A 24,043-nucleotide genomic window follows, 5' to 3' on the forward strand; every position below is an offset into this window, starting at 1 on the left:
GAAAAGTGTCAAGATTATCTTCGACCACGCCTGCCTTTTAGTTCGCACGAGTGACTTCCAATGCTCCCCATTCCTGGGCGTGTTCGACGGTCAGTTGTAGAAAGGTGTAAACAGAAGTAATTTGAAACGCATTGAAAACAGATACGTAAACGCTTGGCTTCGTTCTTCTGAAACAACATCGTGTTACTATGCTTTTCAACACAATGTGTGTATAATATTACACATCAACACTTCGACACGCGCATACACTATATGACCAAAATTAGTAATTCGGTATTAGGAAACTTTGAAAAATTCAGTTTTACGGATTTCTCCAGAAATAAGAAGCTAATTCTGTGTAATTTTTTTCAAATAAAAAGTATACTCCAGTTATCATTTCCAATAAAAAGTAAGTCTATTCAGTTAGGGGACTAGCAACAATATGAGGAAACAAAAAAAGGTTTTTGATCTTCTTTTACTGTAAATAGCTTAGAATACGCTACAACTTTCAGAAATAAGTTAAAGAACTATGTAGAATTCATTTTTATATTTTGGTGAAAATATCACTTGAAACTACGGAGACATAAGCATTTCTTTGAAAAATACAAATTGTTTTTGACGGTTTTCGGCTCATAACACGCAGTTTTCCGTCAAACGTTACTAAACTTTCAGAATATTTCACAGCATACTTGAGAAATATAGTAATAAAATTTGAAGTAAAAGTATTGAAAATTTGATGAAATATGAACGTTTAAAGCAATTATTTTTTCACTGTGCATGCACGAACTATAAGAAAATTATAACTTTCATAATCCAAATTCCAGATAGATTCTTCAACTATTGAAAAAATTCCACTTGATATCTTTACAATTTGAAAAGTTGTCAGCTATCTAATAAGCCGAATTCTTGGATAGGCGACGAAGCATGAGGGATTGTTCACAAATAATCCGTTTTTATCATGAATCATTTTGCACGATAAGAGGAAAGTTTTGCCAGTTTGAGAACTACCCCTTATCATTCGTTGCCTAGCCAAGAATTATTGAAATTCGGCTCATTTGAACACTGATAACTTTTTAAATTTTAATGATATCGAAGTGTAATTTTTTTATGAGTTGTAAGATCTATCTGGAATTTGAATTATAAAGGTTATAAATTGTTATCTTTCGCGCATGCACAGTGAAAAAATAATTGCTTTAAACGTTCCTATTTCATCGAATTTTCAATATTTTTGCTTCACATTTTATATTATGTTTCTCTTGTACGCTGTCAGACATTCTGAAAGTTTAGTATCGTTTGAAGGAAAACTCTGCATGTTATGAGCCAAATATCGTCAAAAAAAATTGTATTTTTGAAAGAAATACTTTTATCTTCCGTACGTATAAGAGATACTTTCACGAAAATATAAAAATAAACTCTGCATAGTTCTTTTACTTATTTCTGAAATTTATAGCTTATTCCCAGCTATTTAGAATGAAAGATGATCAAAACCCCCTTTTTTGTTAACTCAATTTGTTGCTGGTCCCCTAAATGAGTATTAAGCAGACTTAATTTTAATTGGAAAATGATAACCGGAGTATATACTTTTTATGTGTAAAAAACTACAGAGCAATTGGTCTTTTATTTTTCGAGAAATTTGTAAAATTGTGAATTTTCAAAGTTTCCCAATACTTTTGGTGATATGTTTATGTTTGGTGTTTTGCTCCACAATATTAGCTAATCCTTTCCTCTTCGTAAGCGCAGCATCTGTGTCGATAAAGTAATTTATAATTTCATTTTCTTTTTAAAATTCCTCAGAAGAACCACTGAAATCTTCCTTCCCAAAGGTAGATTGAAGTTGATTTCAATTCAAAAAATGAAATTTGAAGGAAACGCCTTCCTTTTTTCAGTTCTTTCTAAATAGCTTATAGTTGGTTATGTTGCAACAAATAATTCCCTTAGCTCATTCAGTTATGGAATTGCTATAGGCTTTTTTTAATTACTCCCTGAAATTTTGATATGTACATATGAGCGGCATAGCGACAGATGTGAAGTAAAATTACATTTTTTGACTTTTTTCTTTATATCTATCGATTAATATTATTGGGTAGTTTGTATCCGTAGCAGCGGCGTAGCGTAGGTTTCTGCCGCCCGGGGCAGGCACAAAATTTGCCGCCCCTCTTACACTCCTCCTGCTAAATGCCCCCCCCCCCACCTAAAAAACGACATTTTTAGTATTTTACAGAATGAAAACCGGATTTTATTATCCAAAACGAGTTTTACATTTTAATATAATCTTACGTCAAAACAATTTGCTTTCGATTGCACTTCTCGATGAAAAATCAAAATATCGGCTTCATTTCAATGAGTTCCATGTCCGAAAAAATGTGCACGTTGAAACAAAACATGCAAATAAATAAATAAATTAAAATAAATGTAAATTTAAAAAAAATATATACATCTCGAAGCACCGTATGTTGCACATGAGCCGACTCCACAGACCTTTAGTAGCAAACCTACCCAAATTATTTATACTTATTGAAGTTACGACCACACATACAGAGTCCGTTTTTCACGAGAAGGCACATCGTCACGCCTCCTCGAACGCAGAGTACCATTTTACGCGTCTCGTGAATCTTGATTGCGAAATACATAATTTGAATTCAAGACGTAAAATATTCAAAATTTTAAAAAAATTTATATTGCGCCCTCGAACGTGTGCGTCTTCATTTTTCTTCTTTTTTTTACGCCTTCTAACCATCTGTGCACCTTCGTGTTTTTTTCTTTTTTTTTTTTTTTTTTGCACCCTGTGGTAGTCAAGGTTGGCGCCCTCTGGGGGGACCCAGTCCGCCCCGGACTGCCTGTCGATTTTTGTGATATTTATAATCCTCTTGAACGAGGTTGAACTCTCCCTTCTAGTCTTATTATATCTGCTCCAGTGATCAATAATCCACATGCATGTTAGTATCCATTATTTCGTGCTCGTGGTTGAACGAGAAAAATTTCTTGAGACAATATAGAACTGAAGAATAAAAAAAAAACGTTTTTGATGTTCATTTAGTGAGACACAATTCGCCATTCATAGCAAAGTGCCGTTAGAAAAAACTTTTTTAATTTTAATGTAGTGTTACAGAATTTGCCGCCCCTAGCATAGTGCCACCCGGGGCGAGTGCCCCTTTGCCTCCCCCTACGCTACCCCACTAATTCGTAGCTCTCCCCCCCCCCTCAGAGACATGAGTAACCTTTTATATTAGGTACACCACCATATTCCTGTGTTTCAAGGAGCCACACATTGTGTTTGCTCGCTGTAACGGAAATTTCGTAGCAGTTTATTTCAAGCAGTTTAACAGCAATTACCTTGGGATTAAAAAATCATTTCGCTGAAACAGAAATTTCGTTTTATTAGTATTCGTTGTAACGTGATCTCACTATATACAGTGCTGTAGTCGAGAAAAAATATTTTGAGGGATGCGCCAAACAGAAAATGTTAACATTACAATTTACATTACACTGGAATCGATTATTTCAGAAAGGGCATGTCCCTTTTTTTTTTCAAAATTGATTTCGCTGCGGTTTTAGTTTTACCATACTTGTATGTAGAGAAATCGACTTGTATAGCAGGGAAGTCTATCCTTGTACAACAAAGCACTTTATTGAGGGGTCACATTTTTCGTTAGTGTAAGTTAGTGTTTCGTTAGTAAGGGCATAAGTCCCGGACTTATGCCCTTTCGTCACTAAACACGAATGACGGAATAGTAAGATGCACTGTGAATGTATGGCAAGATTACAGAAGAACTAGATGTTTTTGGAGTAATGAAATAAAAACAAATAACTACTTAGATCTAGCATTATTACGGTAATGGTAGGTTCGTCAGTTAGGGGGGAGGGGATTCGAAATCACTACCTGAATAGAGATAAGGCAGAAAACTATCAGAACGAAATTTGCAATTTATCGGGGATTTTATTATTATCACTCTACTATCTATATTACCCAAAAAATCACATGATTTACATATCTGTTCTGGGGAATTGTGAATGCCTCATACAATTTTATTTTTGTAAGGAATTCGTTACAAAGTTGTGTGATACATTCTGATTGATGTAAAAGTTGGGATGTAAGTTCTAAAATGTGATACTTTTAAACACTATTTTTTAAATTAATGATTTGCCTTGAAAACATCAAAAATCATTCACAATTATCGGTCAATCACAATAGTTTTCTATCTCTTTGTTCATTAAATTTAGGTCTCTGTGTCATATATATTTGTAAGTATAAACCAGTTAGAGGTGATCTTAGACCATTGAGACAAGCTCTCCTGCTAAACACACGTGAGGTAGAAGATCCCCCAGGAGCGACCCCCCATTGATTAGAGCTATTGTGTATTGTGAATGTGCTCGCTCTTTCAAACTAGAATAAGTAGAAACTGAATTCCTTATCGATTTCAACATCGGGTGCAATAAGGTGCTTTTCATGTTTTCTCGAAAGATCCTACATCTCACCCTTCCCCAAGAAAGCTATAGAAAAAATGCTAAAGAAAAAAAGCTGTCTCTTTTAGAACAGAATTATTTCTATACTAATTTCACAAGAGTAAAAAAAAATATTTTCTCTTAAAATTTGTTGGTTCTTAACCAACTAATTAATTTATAAATGAATTTCATATTTTTTATATTCCTCATTTAAGATCATTGTAAAAGCCCAGGTATATATTAATAATATATATTTGCACTCTCATAAATAATGAATAGTCTGCTTATGATCATGCTTTTATGTTACGACAACCTTCCAAATCAAAAACATAATTCTTGTATCGTTACACCTATTAATACTGGTAACCCTACTCATTTCTTTTTACAGAGCACATATGCTTCACGGGCCGTAGATCAAGGGAGGATGCAGACAAACATTTTAGGGGGAGGGGTGATCATGCTGAAAAACATTCAGTTTTGGTAACGAAAAATTTCTGACACTGTTTGGGTGTCAATAAAATGTATCAAATCGACAAAGAACATGGCACCTAGAACTGCAATTTTTTTTTATAATTAATATCAGAAGCAATGAAAGGAAAAATTATTTCAAATATTTACTTAAACAAATAATTAATAGACTAAAAATTATTAAAGATGACAATTTTATTCATGAAGCATCTGAACACAATGCGTACTGATATATTTTCATGATATGCTACATTCATCCATCTAACTCGTATGCAATTATTAAATTATGATCACTTAAAATAATGATGAATGGATAATAGTGTCAAAGGTTTAGGGGGGTGGTCATACCCCCATGACCATCCCCCTGAAATCTGCCCTTGCCGTAGGCTGGGCACCACCACTGCGCTAACTTCTGAAGAAGATGAAGAAAAAAAAGATTTTGAATTAACTATTGAAATAAATGTTTCCCCGCACAGGTTCTAATATTTCTATGATACCTTTCAGTCTTGTAAAGTAATAGCAAATGAACTGATTTTAAAAAGCTCACAGACATGTTATCATCAGACACAAAACTTCAGTTAAAGATACAATTCCCTTCAGGAAATCAGACAAATGATAATATGTGTACAATCTAAAGGATAATAAATCCTCTTCTTTGGATGATGTGTTACAGGTTTTCAAACACACATATAGAAATAAATATGCGACATATATGTGTGTGTAAGTGTACAAGTTATCATCTCTTAGTCAGAGCTTAGGAAGAGTTATAAGTATATTATCAAACTTTGCCGCATTCAGTAGTTGTAAATTCACACTATTTGGGATCGTCAGTCTAGAATATTCATAACAAAACTGGATGCAGTAAATATCTCATATAAGTCGGCACTTCCTTCACATTGGTATCTAAAATTGGTTAGCACACCAGTGAAATGTACTTGTGCCCCGGATAAATGGCGGTTGAGCTGTGATTCAACCGCCTCGGCCAGAAACAAATTATGTTGAAAATTTTCTTTTGCAATTTGATATATTTTTTTTAATTCAAAATTGTACCTTTTGATATATCATCCTAGGTTTAACGATATCCTTGAATTAAAGATAACTTTTTTCAGTCCCTTGAAAATCGCGTACGTTTGGGGTTATGCTGTATTTCAAACGAGCTTCCAATATATGCATGCTCTCACTGCCGGATAAGCGCAAGGCGTCATGCCCATAGTTACAGTACTGTTAATATTGGCCTGTTGGTGATTCGAAGTCAAAAGATTATCTACTGCAGAGATAATTTATTGTTCCAACCAGTGTTGAATTTCAACCAAATCAGATTTCTTTTCTGCTAATCTAAAATTTAGTCGCGAAAAAGTAGGTATAAATCCAGAGATCACTAGATACGATCAATAAAGCTAAGAGACGATGAATTTTCTGCTTGTTTCGGGCAAGACTTGATTCAAAATACTTGTTATAGATGGTAATTTGTATTTTTTATTTTTAACACGGTCAAGCTTCAAACTTGGATGCTAATTTTATTAGGTAACAAGAAAAGTTTTTTTTTTTTCCGCTTCTAAACATGAGTGTGTCGCTGACGCGAAACCAAAGCCGTCCCCCACACCCCACCCAAAAAAAAAAAAAAAAAAAAAAAAAAATGCTCAACTTTATACTTTTTCCTACCCTCAATACGGGTGTTAAGTCAGTTTACGCAATTGGGGCGAGGTGGCGAATAAAAGGTACATAATATTAGCATGTCTTTAAAATGTTATTATTTAGGAAAAAAGTTTGCAAGCTTCAACTATACAATATTAGTTTCGGCCAAAAAACGAACTAATAATCATAATATAAAATATAGTTTTGTTTTATTTTTTGAACACATTGCATAATTTAAGTCTAATTAATTTGAAATTAGTATAACTTGAAACCTGAATTTCCCCAATATTTTTGCTAAAATTGTTTATATTATTATTATTATTATTATCACATATATTGTTTCTCAAACGCTTCTTTTTTTTCGGTGGGAACGCCATAACTTCCACAATACTTTATCAAACCAATTGAGGCATCATTTAAAAGATTTTACACCCCCTTCCCCCTTCGAAAACTTAAGAAACAACTCAAACTTTGGTTCTTTTGTCCAAAAACACCAATTTTTTCTGTTTTTTTTTTTTTTTTTAAATTTTATTACGCAGTAGTTTACTTTTTAACGCGCCAGAGCAAATGCTATAATTTCAAGCACCTATGAAGAGAGGAGAAAAGTGGGAATAGCTTCTTCATTGTAAGAAAATTCCTGAACGTCACAGTTTATTTCCGAGCAACATTTTAGAATTTAACGGGTTTCCACCAGTTTTCTGCGAAAATCCAAGTTGTTCGGCGAAAAGGTTTCCAGAATTGCTTCAAGTTGCAGGAATGCAAACTTCTTGCTGTTTTGAAAAAAATATCTTTAGCTACCAGTATCAAAATATACTCAGCGTTTTTATTAAGTTCTTATTGAGCTTGCTTATTAAGCCTTAAGCTCAACTATACGGTTTATCCAGATTGAGGGGATAAATCAGGGAGCTAACAAGCTAACATAAATAAGTTATCTTAGAGAGTACCTGATTTCTTCCAAAAACGTCATTATCTTCTATTGAGAAGGTTTCTGAATACTTCAGAAAGATTCTATGTTAATTTCGGAAAGGGTTACTGACTTTTAGCGGGAAACTGTTGTGCTTTTTTTTTCCTTGATATGTTACTGCCAGAATTTAAGCACATTAGCAACGTATTATTTTGTAGGAACGTTTCGGAATATTCTTCACGATTTTAAAGTGCATAAATATTTAGAAGAAATCATAGGTTCTGATTTTTTTAATCTAAATTTGAGCTTCAAAACATTAAAATAATAAAATCATTTCTAACCATATATATATAACTGTAAATCTGATATCGTCAAACTTTCAAACTTTTTATTAGCGAAAACCAATGCAACAAAATAAGGGTTTAGTTTCGTTAAAAATGCTATTATATTGCTTGAACTCCATTGCAGCTAAATTTCCGTTACTGCGAATAAAACTTTCGGTCCATTGAACTCTTTATACGAGTTAAAGATTTACAATGAAAATTACTATAAAAGCATTTCTGCGAGATTTTTCCAAGCACACTCAAATGACAGAAATAATATCTTAGTTCTGCAATAACTGAAGAATTAAGGATGACAAATTTTTCATTCCAGTTTAATCAATTTTGATTGCATAATTTATAAGACCTTTCAGAGATTTTTTTACATAATCAAACTTATTCAAATATTAAAACTGCCATTATAAGTAATTGTAAAATGTTTATATACTTTCATTCACAAACTTGCAAGCATAAAAAACTATAAATTCCACATCGTACAAGTATTTCAAAAGAAACATGACAGTTGAAAATCATGCTCAAGTGATTCCTGACTGGGGAGAAATTGACACGGAGGGTGGACAAAGGAGCGGTAGATGCCTTTAACGCCCCTACCGTTCGTCAATTCCTTCACACTTCACTTCCCGCGAGGGGAAAAACTGCTGGTGTTCTGCAGGAAAGCCGAACGCTTCGAACGTAATATTACGTCGCTGCCGCTAATGACATATAAATTCGTTGACGTAATATTACGTCGCAGCCGCTTGAGTGGTTAAAAGAACAAAATGTTTTACCCAAGAGAAAGAAAACCTAAAATGTATCATTTTCTTAGTTTCCATCTTCTTATACATATGAGACTAGCCTAATTTAGATCTGCGCAAGAAAATTTTTCTTTAGATAAGTTTCCAAACAGGACATTTTCCATCGAAATGTAAAGAACGGAATTAGCATAATTCGAGGCCGTTTCCAACTTCAGTGATAAAGAATTACCTTAAGTGAGTAAAATTTGCAACTTAATTCTTCCTAATTCCTTTGTGATTTAGGAGAAATGGGACTATATGCAAAATTTTCCTCCGAGTTTGATGAAAGCAAACTTCTTAAGAGTTCGGCTTTCTACCTCTTTCAAACACGTTCCTTATTATAAATTACCTTTCTACTTCAAGATCTTTACAAAGATTACGTTGCATTTCTCCGCACTTTTAACTAAATTAAGTACTTAGTACATTAAAGCAACAAAACATTAGTTTCAATCTCTTTTATTTTTGCAGAAAAAATAACTTTTTGCGTATATATCCCTATTTTTGTTCCATAACTTAAAAAATATTTTTGATTTATTTAAATCAAATTAAATAGTTTTTTGGGGCAGAAAACACTTTTGGACATGTCTGTTTGTACGTTTTGTTGAGAAATTCCTTACTTTTTGCTCGCAGAGAACTACATTAGTGCATATTTTGCATTGTGTAAATTGTTAAAAGATAATTTTACATGGCATCAAAAATATCCATTTAATAATTTTTTGAGTATGTAAACGAATCGTTTTTAGCTTATCTTTAGATTAAATAAATATGCATAAAATATGTTTCAATAAACGTAAAAATGTGATTAAATACAAAAAGGAAGCCCAAAATAAGTAAAATATTTTTTTTTAGATGTTATTAATAAAAATAGATTAGGAGCTTATTTGGTCAATATTAAGAAGGTCAAATTAAAGAAGAATGTGTTCTGCACATAACAGGTAAACTTTATTAGAAAGAAAAAAAACATCCAAGAAAGATGTTGTGTTGCAGATCTTGAAGCAAATTGGATTTTTTTCTTATTTATGTATTATTTTTTTTTAGTTTTTTTTTTATTTTATTTATTTATTTTTATTTTATTTTACTTTATTTATTTCTTTATTTTATTTCATTTATTTATTTCTTTATTTTATTTCATTTATTTATTTATTTAATTTCATTTATTCATTTAATTTTATCTATTTATCTATATATCTATTTATTTATTCATTTATTTATTTTTTATTAACAATTAAGACACTTAAAGTACTTTTATTATATCATCAAAGTTTTCAGTTTTAGATCTAAACAACGTGCATTTACCAAGAGTTTTGAAGCACACTGTGTTGTGCGTCTCTCTCTCTCTCTCTCTGTCTCTCTTATGTATAGTTTGAGTGCTAAATCAACTTTCTTTCCAAGTCGAATATATTTACTTCACTCTGATACCTTTGGCCATATTCCAATTTTTGTTTGATCTGTTTCGAAATAATGATAACCGTGTTTCATCGTTTTCTGGTGTCATTGGCTAACAGCCAAGATATCTCTGAAAGATGGCATTTTCTCTTCCTTATCATTGTCAGTGAAGCAAAATGATAGAGAAACTGATTCGGTATTTCTTCGCCACCCTGTGAATTTACACTTCGTTGACTAATACTTTCTTGTCAGTTGTAATAGAGCTTTAGGCGGAAATAATGATTTAATTCACATCGAGAAAAGGAATAAAATCACTTTTGCTGTATCATCTGTTAGGAATTTTTCAATAAAAATTCTTGACACTTGCTTCAAATGCAACTGAGCCACATCATGTTCAGCTGATATTTATTTCTTTTAGAAACTATTACGTTTTAGAAACAAAAATGTGTATACAAAGATAAATTGGTTTTACTTTGTTATAGCCCGATATTTTAATTTGTTTTATTGTATGTGTTGCTTATTTCACGATCGTATATTTTGTCTAAATTGTATCAAAGCAAGGTTTATTGTGAAACATTTCAATGAAGAAATATTTTAATTTATTTTGTTTTGAAACTTTCAATTCATCCTTGAAATTATTTTTGAAACAGCGTTTTTTTTAAAATTTATTTTCAAAATTTTAGTTATTCAATCTGGTATACTATTTTAACACTTTGGCAACTACCAATTTTTTAAATACTACTAAGCTGCAAACAGGATCATATATTTTAATCATATAAGCTTTTTATACATCAATAGAGTGCGATGCAAAGTGAAATGGTTAACTGTTTTCAGTTTTCTACGCCTCCTATCTTGCAATATTTTAATATTCAATGATTTACTTGATAAAAGGCAAAAAAAAAAAACTGCGCTAACGATTAAGGTATATAATTATGCAAATCATTTTCAGAATTTGAAACCCGTATAATAATATTTGGTGTTTTATCAAAAATAATTTTTGTTACTATATAGAGGTAAAAATTTTGTAATAACCGATTTAAATATTTGTTGATATCGAATGATTAGGCATATTTTAATTTTTAAACGTTTATTAAAATTTGTAAATATCATGGTAGGGGTTGGGGGAGTGAATGTAGCACAGTGAAATAGTTCGTTTCGTTTAATATTAATTCATTTATAAAATCACTTTCGAATTTATTTATTAATTTAATTATTTAGTTCCATTTATTTTTTATTAATCTTATTTACTCATTACTTCAATTATTGTCTTATTTGTTCAATTTTTTATTCACTCATTTATTTTTCCCATTTACTAATTGATTAAATAACTTATTTAATAGTTTCTTGCTTTGATAATAATTCATTTATTTATTTCTACATTCGTTTGGAGAAAAATATTTTTAATAATCAAGTAGAAATTGTTTATTTATTTTTTTTAAACTTTTTCACACAGCACAACGAGTCACGGCTAAGTCACAGTCACTCCACTGCGAGTCTCAAACGTCACAGTCCACGTTTCCAACATTTTTTCATATGACTTCTTTACAATGTCACTGTAACAACTTAATAGTTACCGGTCACTATGTAACGTTATGGTGAAGTTGCATTATGACCTTAATGTACCTTGACGATTTTTTTTTTATTTTTTTATTTTTTTTACTGACTGAAGACGGTGAATTAATCATTATCTCATTATCACAATCAATCAAAACAAAAAATTTAAGCGTTCCAATATATTTCCGGCTGAACAGCAACAAAATGTAACCCATCTGTGACTGTTGCACGAAGTTATCTTCACGTCACTATCCTTTCTTGGTGACGTCACAATTTAACCCCTAATAACACAGTGACCAAAATGTGATTCGTATGTGACCACCCCGATGTACAATCTAAAATTGCCCTAATAGCACCGTGACCGAAATAAGACGCTTTTGTGACTCTCATGTGCGCCACAAGTGAAGTTGCCGACAGGTGGTTGCAACTTACGAATGTCAGTTTGCGGGCGCGTTTACAGTGCGACGTTAGAGTCACGACACCTGATGACAAAATTGCAACCCAGGTTACCTAGCGCCCGTTCCCTGACCGCGCACCGTAGTCACAGCGACCGTTGCGACATGTCTGTGATCTACGCGTGAAGTCACAGCAATGTCGCAGAGACGATAAGAGACTGCAAGGCGGACAACGGAGTAATAGCGACGTTTCCACTCCGTTCATGACCTTCATAAAGGAACCGCTGTGACTTAAGCGAAGTCGCCAACAGGTGGCAGCAACTTACGAATGTCAGTTTGCGGTGACGTACACAATGCGACGTTGTGGTGACCACGTCTAACGACACAGCCCAGATCACCTAGTGTCGGTTTCCTAACCGCACACCGTAGTCACAGCAACTGTTGCGACCAGTATATGACCTGCGTGTGAAATTGCAACGTATGTCCCAGAGTGATTAGTGACTGCAAGGCAACGGTTACTTCGCACGGTTGTTGCTGTGACGACAACTAATGACTGTTTTGCGTTGACACGACACAGTTACAGCAGCCACCAGTACGTATTTTTGAACTAATTGTGGCGTTGTTGCAAGATCCAACAGTTATAGAGTTACTTGCATGGTGATGGATTCGCGACTTTCAACGCAGTCACAGTGACTTTCTTGCGACCTTTCAATGGCGTCGCGGTATTGTGGCTTACAACCACAGTATGAGTCACAGCATATAGCCACATCATTGTGGATGCGGATTCTTGGCTTATACCCGGGCGGATCGAGTTTGATTCCCGGTGTGGGAAAATATGTTCCTTCTTGTAATGGTTTGCTGTATGGACCGTAAATCTGTTGAGCTCAACTATTTGTGGTTTCAAATGTATGTAAAGCCTTCTTCTTAATTTTAATTTGTTTAATAGAAATGAATAAATGTTGCTGCAAAGTGACTTTGGATCTGAAGAACTAATCAAAGTGATTTGGATTAGCTCTTCAGATTTCTAGCAGATGCAGAAAGAGAAAAGAAATGGATAATTAATAGCCGACGAACTACTGGCAACCTGGAAATGGAGCTTGTTTGTGTGAAGTTAATATCGATTTATTTCTCATGATTTTACTATCATTACGTTAGAAATGCTCTGTAATCTTTGCTAACATGTTGCAGTGTTCTACGGAATGTATTTTATTCTGCATTTCCCTGTTGTACGATAAGTACGCTTGCTCCCGCTTGCTCCAACATGGCGGATTCGTCGGCCTCACCAGTTATAGGGGTCTAACATTCGTAAGTTGAAGTTACCTGTTTGTGACAGCGCTTGTGACGCATACGTGGGTCACAAAAGCTTCTTATTTTAGTCACTAACAATGGCAGGTATGCTATATAATGTGGTTATATCTTGTGGGATAGTCACACTATTTTTAGTTTTAAAAATCTTGCAATAAAAATTATAAAATTTCAATTATTTTTAAGAGTTGAATTCAACTGCTAAAGAAAAATATCTGTCAATTTCTTAAACTCACAAACAGTAAGATTAAAAAACGAAGTTGAATGCAAGCAGTTATTTTACAATTAAAAGCTATTAAGCAGATCTAAAAAAAGTTGAAAATTTTCGTTTTTTCTTAAGAGTACAAATTTACTGACAAGAAGGAATGATAATATTTTTAAGCAAGTACAATTACAACATAACTCATCTTTTTTTCTTTTTGTACTGTAATTTTCAAAAAAAAATTTCAGTTTATACATTTTTAAAAGAGGTAAGTTATTTTAGCTATTTCACTTTGTAGCACATTCCCCTACTTTGCATATAGTATTTGTGCTTTTTTGTCCTATCATCATTTAACTATAGTACGTATAGGAATAGTCAAAATAGAACTAACAATTGTTATTTCTTAATGCAGTGAATATTTGCATTGTCTGTGTGTTGCAATTTGATTTTTTTTTTTTTTTTTTTTTGCATATATAGGAAGAATCGCCATGGTATAAATAAAACAATAGTATTAAAGAAAGTAAAATAGTTTTTTAAACATTAAAAACGGGTCAAGATGTTTTACGATAGAACATTTTCCGCAGTGAGTTGTGACAGTTTACAGAATTTTTTTCGAAATAATTTTGGTGTGTAATCATTATTTTGAATGGTAATTACATTAGGCGTCTTAAGTCGTAATTTAATATAATTTTTTCTTTTCCCCTAATTTTCAATCGGTCAAATACCAAAAAAAGCCTGGTGTCAGCGCTCGAGGTCATAAACTTGAATTATTTAATGGACCAACATCATAAACAACTGAGCAAAAAATCAGAACTACCGGATTTGACGCACGGTACACCTCCTTTCAGGCGACAAGGTTAATGGACTAAAATCTATTTATATGGAAGTTTCCTTGAAACCTATAGAGCGTTGCTATAAATACTTCATCAAAAACTTTGTTTTAACAGTTTAAATATAACAAATAAATAATATTTTAGTCATTGGTTTATTCATTTTGCTCAAGCACCGTTCGGGTGGTGGGTTCGATTCCCTCCCTCGTCCTGGTTATAAGTTCTTTCTCTGAGCTGTAAATTCTGCCCTACACTTTGTATCTGTATTGTACTACCGGTCAAAATTTATGAGTCCATAAACGGGTCCTGTGAGACCAAGTAAACTAGTTCGAAATGGTAATAAATAGTGTATAATAATGGTGGTTTTTAAATAAATGAAATGGATTATGGAAACCGTACGGCTGTCGCAAAACGGTCATTTTGTACTGCACGTGAAGCCTCATATATTTCAATAAAAATAATACTTTAAAATATTAATGATTATTTTTTTTCCACTTAACAAATTACAAACTTATGTGTGACTTCTTAAGCAAAAAATTTTGTCACTGCCCTTTAAAGTTACTACTTTTTAATAAAATATATGAACTGTCACGTGTGGGACAAAGGCTTTACTTTTTCGTGGAATGACCCAAAGCATTTTTTTATAGATTCAACGAAATGCCGTTTGGGCAACATATCTCTACGCTATTCTGATCATTTGCCAGTGTTTTTTTTTTTTTAATTACCGAGGCTTTTAGTCACAGTTTTAGTTCTAATCCAGTAAGTAGTTTAGTTAGTTTAGTCCAGTAAAGTATTTATTTGAAAACTATTGTAAAATAATTTGAGGTTAGTTGAAAGAGGTTGAAATAAAATGAAACGATGTAGTTAAAAACTCGCAAAAATCATTAAAGACGGTAATTGGCACAGTTTCAACTGACTATTTTAGTTTATGTTATTATTTTGAACTCAAAACAACTTGTAAAATAAATGTGCTTATTTTGATATGAATAAAATAAGAGTTTAGAAGTAAATGTTCAGTCATGAAAAGGAAAAATTAGAAAATTTCCTTTTATTTAAAACAATATATATATTTAATATCAGAATTTTTTTTTCTTTTTTTCAATAACAAAACATACTCTGATTTTTTTTATATTGAATTTCAAGGTTTTCAGAACTGAATTTAAATGTTGAATATTTTTTCTCATTCCACTTGCAAAGCAAATTAGAATTCATTAACTGCTCTTAATATTCACATAACATGAATTCGACAGAATAGAGTATTTAGTTTTAACACTGTGATCTGATATTCATTTGTTTGTACAGCCTTCGCCTATTGATTTAATAATAAATTGAGTAAAAAGACAATATTTCACCAAAACTCGTCTATTTTTATGCCTGTTTCTTGAAGTACTGTAATTCAGAGCAAGTAAAAAAAGGGTAGTTCTGTGAATCAATGCTTATATTGAAGTGACAGTTATCATGTATTGTGCAGTCTTGAACTCATTTAAAACTTTAATGGAGCAGAAACGTGACTAGAATGAAGGGAAGTGAAAAAATAATTATTATTTAATTTTTGGGAAGAACTGTAGGGATAAAATAACCGCGACACATTTTTCGGAATGATATCTATTTTTTAATCTGACTTCTGATAAATCATGTACATTATACACCTTTAAAAAATGTCTGGTATATTCAGTAATAAAACTAACACTCCTTAATATTGATATGTTTCCCAGGAAACAAAAGTTAAGGAAAAGTTTTAATTTAAAAAAAGTACCTGGGAGGTACAAGACACTGTCCATTTTTAAAATCGGGATCTAAGGACTATATTACTCAATCATTTTGTACTCTATTTAGAGCAATTAAGCCCTAAGCCCTTTTTTCAATAGTAAACAGCATATTCTGGGACTTTTGTTCTTATGACATAGTGCCCTTTACGTAACATGCATAGCAATTAATGTTAATCAAAAATAATAAAAGCTTAGCTAAGTGAAACTGAAATTACTCTTTGATAAAGATGTATTGCATATCATGTAGTACCGGAAACCAGATTTTTAAAGAAATGAAATGAAATTTGTTCCCTTGTCTTTTAACATTAAGTTAATGTCCATGTTTTTTTTAATGTCGTTTGAATAATTTAGTAAAACTTTAAATGAAAACAAATATTACATTTTAACTTAACATTTGTTTAAAATAATTGTTTTTGTGAAAAAGGATTTTTTTTTTCGCTTTAACTATAAAAATATAATGCACATAACACACAACAAAATAAATGATAAGAAAATATTGGTGGCTACAGAAATAGTGACATTGACTCCAATCGTCGTGAACCTGCGTACTGGAAAGCATGTGACATTATGATGCCATTGTCGGTAAGATCCAGTGTAACGCCCCTTAAAATCTGAGTCTAAACAAAATTTAAAATTAATTCAAAATATCGTCCAAGAGCATGGTCTTAAACAAGTGCCTTTTTTTAAAAGATGAATTCTTTTAAAAAAATTACTATCATATTACTCTAATTAAATTTGCTATAAATTCATTCTACTGTGCATACCTTTAATTATTTTTGCTATTAATTATCTTATGTATCACAATATTCTTTCAAGTCGACTCTTTATCATACTTGAAACGCACAATGCTTTATTAAAATTTTAAATAACTGTGGTAATTAAAAGTTTCTCGAAAGTAGACATAGCAATTATCCAAAAAGTAACATTTTTGTTCTTTATGCTCCTCATTTGACTTAGATCATAAGGAATTGTTATGAGCTCTCAGACACTAATTAGTCAGAAAGACGATTAATGTGGAATTTCTCCGATAAATGCGAGATACAGAAGAACTAAAAATGAAGAATGAATAATAAGGTATTTTTCTAACGAGAAATATAGGAGAAAATGGATAAATTAAAAAAGGTGATTTGTAAGCTTTTTTTTCGTAATATTTTCTGTCAAATAAATTATTTGCTCCCAATTTGTTTGAATTTCTTAACGAAACTTTGTTGAAGTTTTTAATAGAATGTACAACATTTTTTTTTCTAAATTAGCTTTTAAGCATATTTCTGCTAATTGCTCTCAAAATCAGGTCCAAACAACATCTTTGTCTTGTCTTTTCGTTTGATCTTTAGACAAAAGATATTGGCTTTAAAGTAAGGTAGTTTAGAGAAACTAATTGAATTAGGTAATATTAGTGTATCTCATTTTAAAACAGACATTTTTTAGCGTATGTGATATTTTAATAAAATTAATTAACCGAATGTCTCATACGCTATAAAGCTTTAAAATATGTAGAGGTTGTAGTATTTTTTGATAACATCGTATTACTTCAGCAAGTCATAGAATATAATTTCACGCAAACTGTATTTCTTGAACTTCGAGATATATTTCTTGAAAACATAAAATTTAATTTTTATCATGTATTATTTAAACAGGTCCTTTTTTATTTTAGGATGATAGAAATATAACTTTCAGAAGCAAGCCAAAAAAAACCACGATGCTGTTTAACTGAGCTGCAAGCATACATAGGTTCATGTCTCTAGAAAATATTCAAACTCTCAATCGTGATTCTAACATGAAAATGTAGTTGAAAAACTTCGAAAAGTTCTTCATTTTTATTGTACGTTTTTTATTCTTACAAACGAATTACTCTGTCATCGTTACTTGTCAAGTATTCAATGTCGTCAGACATGCATTACAGCCTTAAATTTCAGTGGTATGTTTTATTAGAATCTATACCTAACAAATAAAAAAAAAGCGCGATTTAGGGTAAACATACCTGCTTTTGTGTGCTTCCAAGCGAATTTTCAAGATCGTAGTCCTTGTTTCGGCAGAAAACGGGACTCTAGTTACTCAAGGAAATGATTATGAAGGAGGAAAAAATAAACAACGACTTTCTCCTTCTAAGTTTTTAGGACAGATGAATCGTGAAATACGAACTATGTATGGTATAAATTTCAATGTTTTCACAATATAACGACTTATTCATGACGATATATTATTTGGACGTCAATGCATAAAAAACCTCTTAATTTTGCTCAAGAATGTACTTGCTTGCGTTTGCTTGAAAAGATAAGCGTTGGGCATATCGTCTACTTAGAACAAGAGTAGGATATCTTAGTGCTGTTTCTGGGATTAGATATCTTCAGGTTGCTCTGTGTGGCGACGATATGAAAAGTTGTCAAAACTGCAGTACCATTAGACGATGACATTTAGTGTTTTCTGTTTGCAGAGTACCACAAGCAGTGTGGGAGACAGCTTATGAACCACTAGAACCATATTTCCTCCCAGACTTAAGCAGTTAAACATGGTAATGAATATTTTATGATGTCAGGTTCTTTTCTATGTTCTTAGTAAATCTATTTTTGAAAATAAATAGTATCACAGATCGTAAACGGTATTTGTTTGTGATGGAGTTTTTCAGAAGAATTCTGCCTCTTGTCTCTTTATTCCGTAAAGAAAAACATCGCAGGTGTAAAATTGTAGTTCAAGACACGGTTTTGGTTTGGTAATAGGGTAAAAGCAGCTAGTATGACGGTACCTCCTAATATGAAGTACCGTTAACGCGGGCTGCTTTGGACCAGATTTTAGAATGTTTCTCATTCTTTTCTCAATAATTTTGTAACTATTCATATTTCCAAGCTGTGGAAACTTATTTTACACATCTAGAGATTTCTTAAAATTTAGTTTTAGAATAGGGATCAGTTTATTTCCAGTTATTTTTACTCTTTATTATTGCTTTTTATTGGAGCCAATGTTAACCTTGCGTTTGGGTTACTTTGGTCCAAAATGTTTTCTCTTTTTAAAATCGCTGTAGAACTGACTAGAGTTAAAGAATACGCGTGTTTATACGATAAATTATTTATTTGAATGCAAAATACATTTTACTAGAAGTTGGAGTCACATATATTTGTTTTAAGCAAAATTGTCATTATTTTTTTTTTAATGTGTGTGCATATCTAGTTATTCTCTCAAAAATTAGAGACGGAGAACAGTCATATTTTCATCAGTTCTGTAGGTTGAATAATTTTACTAAGATGAAACCATTCGTAATACAAAGGATCCTAAATTTTCGGTCACTTCCAAAACTTTTTGTTGCGTTCCATTTGCTCTCAACATTTGCTCCTTCTTCTCTTGCATGAACAGAATTCCATATCTTTGGAAACCTGGGCTCAATCCAGTTTACAAAAATAAAATTCCGTAAACTTTCCAGCAAATTAAAAAATATTTGCAAGAAGTAGATGCAGCTGGGTAAACCTTTTCTAAACATTCTGCAAAGTTTAATTCCTCTTTATCTTCCATAATGAACACCATTCAACTGAGCCCTGATGATTTGAGTCTACAATCTCTCTCTTTATCCTTTGCCGAGAATTCCTGGTTTTTTCTTGAGTCTTAATTTTAGCTATTCTTTACTTTTCAAATCTCTCTGGTGGATTTTTTTCTTCAAGTTTTCATGCTAGGCCAGAGTAGGCCGTAAATTTTAGGTTAAGAGATATGTTGTTATTATCAAATTAAAAAAAAAAAAAACTTAACAGAATTTAGAAGTACAACTATACTACGGCATAGAGTATTAAATAATGCTCATAAATAGGTACTTAAAAATTCTTAGCTGGTGTAGAACTGCTTCCACGTGGAGAGTTTTGAGAGATTATGAAGGCATATGTGAGCACAAGAAACGCAGAACCACTAGTGTTGTTTCTTGAGCAGAGCCATAGAGCTGCTTGGTATACATAATTAAGTGCTTTTGGATGCTCTCTGGTGGAATATGTCAAAATATGTATGTTGAAAAAATTGCGATCTGAAGGTTGACAGAGAACGTTGTATCCATCTCTCCCTTTGGGCCAAAGAAGGACCCTAGAGAGAAAGTAATCCGCATTTACGGTACCTACATTATTGATACATGCTATAAATAGCTACGGAGAAGGTTGAAACTAGTTTTACAAGATTTAATGTTTTGCAATTCGACCGGAAATAGTTGTTTGAGTACATTTGTGGAGAAAATATAATTGTTTCCTACTCCGAAAATGTTATACGGGACCAAAGTAACCCGCTTGCATTGTTTTTCAACATTGAAAATTATTACTTTAGAAGTTCTTATTTCTTCTGTATTAATGTCAAGTATAGTCGAGCCCGCTTAGTGGAAAAGATAATTTCCCACGAATGAGTGGAATATTTCGTTATCCGGAATCAAAATAACAAATTACAATGGCTAAGTACATTGCTTACTTGTTTCAATAAGCGACATAATTTTTTAACCGTTATTCCAACAAGCGGGCTAGACTGTTCATTTTCAGTATTTTTTTCGATTTCAAGCTTAGCTAATGCATGTGATTATGGATGAAAGTCACGTTTCAGAAGCACCGAATATTGGGGGAGGCGCAATATCGAGAAAATACGCAATACAGTCGAACTCGCTTACAACGAGTCCGTATTTAACGATAATTTGGATTTAGCGAGTAAATCAGACAGCTTTTGTTGGTACACTGTTAAATCTGTTGGAACATAACTCGATTTTAACGAGAAAATCCCGCTTAAAGAAAGCAAAATTTTTGTATTTCAAAATTTCTGCTGATTTCCACCTCAGAAAAGATTATCTTATTTTTGGAAAAACTCCATAAATATTTTGAATTCAGTCTAAAGTTATAAAACAGATATAAATTCTGAAGACAACAGCCCTTGACGTATTCAGTAACTTCTAAAGTGCAGAAAAACTTCAAACTATTTTCAAGCGACGGACGCAAAGGACGATGTTTTTCGGACAACATGTTCCTCGAAAACAACAAAAAAGTGATAACCATGCAGTTCAAAGCAAAAACCAACTTCTTTGGTACGGTATAGAAGTATAAAAATGAATTCCGTTTTTTACGAGCACTCTTTTATAATGAACAAGTATTGTTGTCTCTTTGCGCTTCGTTATAAGCGAGTTCTACTTTATAATACGAAATATGTTTATTTTCGAAGAGAAAAGAAAGACTGCAGAAATGAAAGTGAAGCCGTAAATTGATGCAGTGTGTGTATATTGTTTAGAAGTACTTTCAAATGAGCAGGGGTGAATAATGAGTTTGTGATAAAAATACATCAAATAGGCTCATTTCAACTATACCACGTAATCCAAAAATAAATGCATTCGTTTCATCTATCTTCATTTTTCCGTTTAAGTTTATTTCTATTTTTCCATGTATTAGGATCGTAACAATTCCCAATAAGGGACTTCATAAACAAAAAATGCAAGTAATTATTGTGATCTGTAATTTCTTGTTGTGTACTGCAGGGTAGATTATGGAAAACTGGAATTTTCTCAAGCAAAATAAAGTTCTTCGGTGAAATTATTTTCTTAAGTGCTTTGAAACATTAGGAGAAAGACAAAAAGCAGATGCATAACATTTAAATAATAATCGTTACATTTTTAAGGATGTTTTTCTTTGCAACATATTTAAAACAGTTTTCTTAGTAGTTTATAATTGATGAAGAAAGTCAAGTTTTACAACATTTATTGGGTAACAATTGTTAGGTAAAGATGCGTTTTATCAAAAATCATATAAATCAAATTAAAATAAATAATTAAAAAAAATGACAAAATCATATCATCAGATCGAATAAAATCATATATAATTTACGGACTGTTTTTAAAAATAGAGGAATATAGGGCAAAGTAAAATGGAAAAGTATTTTCTCTGCTTTTAGCAACACCTTTCTGGTAACATTTTAACTATGTCGTAACACACAGTCTATTCTTGTTATGAAAATGTTGCGTGTTAAAACCAAAGAACATGTAATACAAGCCGATTTTCAAAAATGGATAGGGTTGATGGGGGAGGTGTACGCATGGGGCACGTTTACGCAGTGCCTTTTTTTCAAAACGTATTATAACTGGAGAGCCAGCAGTCATAACATATCGATGCTACTCCCTAGCAAATATTCTTATAAGTTTTTGAGTATCAGTCGAGCTTCGGCCTAACCTGAAGAAAGAATAATGTGTTTTCCACTAAGTTGAATAACTTTGTGTTGAACGTTTTTGAAGCTGAATTTGCTTTATTTTAACGATGGTAAGGTATTTTGTTAAAAAACTAACGGGAACCACGTTAGGTTTAAAAATAAATATGCGTAAACGTACCTCGTGTCCGGGGCAAGTTTACGCAACCGACTTGGACTTAAAAATAATTTTTTTAACGGTTAAAAACGCAAACTGAGCAACAATTGAATATAACAATTTTGAATCCATTAACTGCTTCATAAAACCGCAATCTCTAAAATTTCCTAAATTAAAACATAAAAATTAGAAAATTCATTGAAAAAAAATCCGCGTAAACGTGCGCCGGTCTACCTTACTCATATTGTAATATTTTTCAATAAGTCTTTTTTTTTTTTTTTTCGATGTTACAAAATAATAATGTTCTTGTTTTTAACATTTTAGCTATTAATTGAGACCTACTACTATTCAGCGAAGAATTAATTTAATTAATATTAAGCTTATTTGTAGTTTAAATCGTTTGTACAATTAGTCAAGTAGGGGCAAAGTGAAATAGTTCCTTTGAATATTTTATCAAATCACTTATGTATTAATTAATTAATTCATTCATTCATTTATTTACATCCCTTTGTTTAATAATTTCCTTATTTATTCATTTATTTGCTTATTTTCTTATTTATTCACTATTTTATTCACTCATTAGTTTCTTCTCGTATATTAATTTATTGACTTATTTATTTTTTTGTTTATTGTTTCATTTTATTTTCATTTATTAATCCATTCCATTATTCACTCATTCATTTCCTCAAAAATATTCTTATTAATCGACTGGGAAAAAATTTGTTAAACGGAAATATTGCATTTTTCATTACGCCTCATGAAAAAAAAAGTAAATTTTCCACTTTTTTTTACAAACAAATTTTCTACCAAAAATGCAAAATATGTTTCAATGCACGTTTTATTATAAAATATATTGTTCTTTCTTTATTTACTGTAATATTTGAAACAAATTTCCATTTTGTTGATTTTGAAAATTTTAAATTTGTATTAACAATTTCCCTTTGCCCCACATACCCCTACTTTACAGTTTCGTTTCCGTGTTTCCTTTGAAATTGGTTTGAAATTTTAGGTTTTCTTTCATTTCTAGAGTATATTTATTTTTTAAGGCTAAATTCGTAATTTTCGCAAAAAACAAATCTATCAATATGTTTTTCCTATTTTCTTGCATTACAGTAAATGAGAATTATTTATACCAAAGGAATATTTTACACTGTCTAACTTTATTTCCATTTAAATACAGAGCTGAAGGAGGTTTAATATTTTTAACCAATGTCAGGTTTATGAATAAAATATATGTTCTGTCACCAGGAAAGAAAATATTCGAGAAACATTCCGTAGTGAAATATTAAAAACTGAAATCCGCATTTGATAAATGTTGGTCTGTTGTCGCGCGGAATGTGAGGTTTGGGAGTATGTCAAGTGGAGCCCGACGGGACGAAGACAATGAATATTAAAAGGAAATGCCTTACAGCGGGGTAAGAAGAGATTGTAGAGATATTAAGATGTATATCAAGACTTTCTGCTCTATAATCGATCACTTCGAGATTCGAAGCAAATAATAAATGAATCTTTTAGATTGTTTAGAAAATATTTTCTTGAGTGTTTATATTGAAAAAATGTTTTCGGAATGATGTGTAAGAACAGAGCTTGAGGATTCTTTTGTGCATCTAGTATTGGTTGAATAGGTTGCTTTAAAGAAAGAAATAATTTATATTACTTTGTTTTTTTTCTATAGAAAGAATGGAGTGCTTCAGTAAATTTTTTTCTCAAAGTACGTGACAAGAGAAAAATATCCCGTGGTTTATTACTCTGAATTCAAATTAAACT

This window comes from Uloborus diversus, chromosome 10, assembly GCF_026930045.1.
Source record: "Uloborus diversus isolate 005 chromosome 10, Udiv.v.3.1, whole genome shotgun sequence".
NCBI classification, from domain to species: Eukaryota; Metazoa; Arthropoda; class Arachnida; order Araneae; family Uloboridae; genus Uloborus; species Uloborus diversus.